The following is a 2,484-nucleotide window of genomic DNA, read 5'->3' as shown; positions in this document are numbered from 1 at the left end:
AGACAGCTTGGCAGCGGCCCCTGACGGCCGGAGGTCGCGACGACGTCGCTTCGATGCTCCTTTCCTCCTTCTGCCTCTTCCTCCCCTCCCGCGTGGCTGCCATGGCAACCGCATCCTCGCCTAATGTGGTGCCATGGTAACCAGCTTCCTAGGAGGGAGGGCTCCTCATGGCAACCAAGGCCCTTTCTCTCCCCCTCCTCCCCAAGGCGTCTTAGCAACTACTACGCCCTCCCAGCTCCCAGCAGGAAGCCACATTTGAGCATCCTCATGCTCTTTGTGCCCGTGGTGGCCGTGGCCATAATAAGAGCTGGTGTGATGATACCAGCCCCACAAAGGAACCCCTGTATGGTGGCAACCTCTACTCTCTCCCTCCCGATATAGTACAGGGAGGAGGCAACATGATGCCAATCCCCTTGAGGTTGCCATGCCAACTGCTCTCACCAGTTGGATACCTTGCCACGACAGCCGCAGCCTAGCGCGATGCCATGACAACCTTAAGCACCATGACGACATACTCCCCAACATTATAAAATATACACAAACAGGCCTTGACAACAACAACGACCTCCCACCCCACCCCAAAATATATATTAATGCCAACTGCTATCCCAGAAGCATAGTGGGACTACTGCACCACCCCAGGGGGAGCCTTCACAAGCAACGACAACCTGTTTCCACAGCAAAGCTTCCTCATGGGTGTCAAGAGTCATTCCCAACATCCATCCATGGCTCTTGGGAGAACAGTATGACAACTGATTTTCTCCAGACAGAGGGAAAAGTTATATACGCATACACATATCTCCTGATAGGCTCTGAACTCTGAGAGAACACACTGCCTATTCCATTTTCAGCTAAGGAACAGTAGTGTAGTGGCAAATAGTTTAATTCTATTTTAATTGTATATTTTTGTATGTTTTTTTACCTATGTGTAGTTTTTATTTGTAAGCCGTCCTGAGTTCCAGTTTTGGGAAAAGGGCGGGGTAAAAATAAAGATTAATTCTTTCATTCATTCAATTCAGAAGTGCAGGGTCCCTTCATCATAGTCACAGCCACATACCCCCTTTTTTGCTCCTGGGTTGAGAAAGATCCTTGCTAATGCCTTCCCCCACAACAACAGACAACTCTATGAGTCAATCAGCATCAAAGGGTGGAGTGTAAGCTACTGAAAAGAGTCTTCTCAGTGGCTGACTCACCTCCTTTCACTCTGATCTGCTCCAATCAGCAGGAAAGGACAAGGAAGCATGTTAGAAGACTCTTCTCAGTGACTCCCTTTTCATGCTGATTGGTTTGTAGGATGCTGGAGACAGAGGGACCTTGCTGGGACCCTGCTCCCAAAAAAGTAGGGGGACTAAGACCCCCTGAGAACCTGGACGACTACACCCCTGCTGAGGAAGCTCCTGAAACAAATGCTGGGGAAGTTCTTTACACAGCAAAAGAATTCCAGAGCTTATTCAAAGGCAGGGGTAGGGGACCCCAGGCCTGTGGGCCAGTTGCAGCCCTCCAGGTCTCCTTATCTGGCCCTCAAGTGGTCTCTCCTGAGCCACATCCTTCCGTGGCCCTGCTTTTCACACTCCCTGAGTCTTTTTCCCAGCCTGGAATGTATCCTTAAACTCTGATAATGCCTCCTTGAACTCTAATAGTTGGTGGATAAAGAGGAGCAAGTGTGACAGTGTGAGAGCTGAAATTAGCCCATTGCGCAAAGGTAAAATTGACCTACCTTGCCCCCTTTTGCTTCTGGACGCACCCATCAGTGACATATTGCCCCAAGAAGATTGCCCAGAAGGGAATAAGGCCCTCAGGCGGAAAAGGGTCCCCACCCCTGTTTTAAGGTGTGCATGGTGCCTCCATACAGGGCACGGGCATAGGGAACGTGATGATGCTCATATGTAGCATCCTGCTTGAGAGGGTAGTAGCTGGACCCCATTCTGAGTCCATGTGAACTGAGATTGCACCCTGGGACACACCCAGCGCTCCCCTGCAGCTGTGTATAACAGGAAAAGGGTGACAGTGGTGAGCAAGCTGACTTTTCCCTTCCCTACCATGACCAATTTTCTCTAATTGAGAAGTCCTTGTTAAGCTGTCAGGGAACTGCAGGGTTCCTGGAACACCGTTTGAAAACTATGGGTGTAAAATGTCTACCCTTGCTCCTGGATGGAGCTGCTCAGTCTTTACTAACCATGTGAGTTGTTTGGCAGATGCCTCTTTTATCGTTACTGTGGCTCTATGATGGAAAAAGATAATATCAGCTGAATGTCCCCCTGGCTCCCAGTTTTCCAAAGAACAAACAGCCTTGGCCATGACAGAATGTGACGAGCTTAGGCCTCAGCAATCAGCACCCCTGCCAATGGAGCATGGTAATGTAAGGTTAGCAATACATTATAGCAGCAATGGGGAATCTGCAGCCCTCCGGATGGTGACACGGGGGTGGGGGGAGAATGGGATGGCATGGGGAGGGGAAAGATGTGGGGGGAGAGCGAGAGAGAC

Source organism: Rhineura floridana, chromosome 14 (assembly GCF_030035675.1).
Source record: "Rhineura floridana isolate rRhiFlo1 chromosome 14, rRhiFlo1.hap2, whole genome shotgun sequence".
Taxonomy (NCBI): Eukaryota; Metazoa; Chordata; class Lepidosauria; order Squamata; family Rhineuridae; genus Rhineura; species Rhineura floridana.
Note: the sequence above shows the minus strand (reverse complement) of the source record.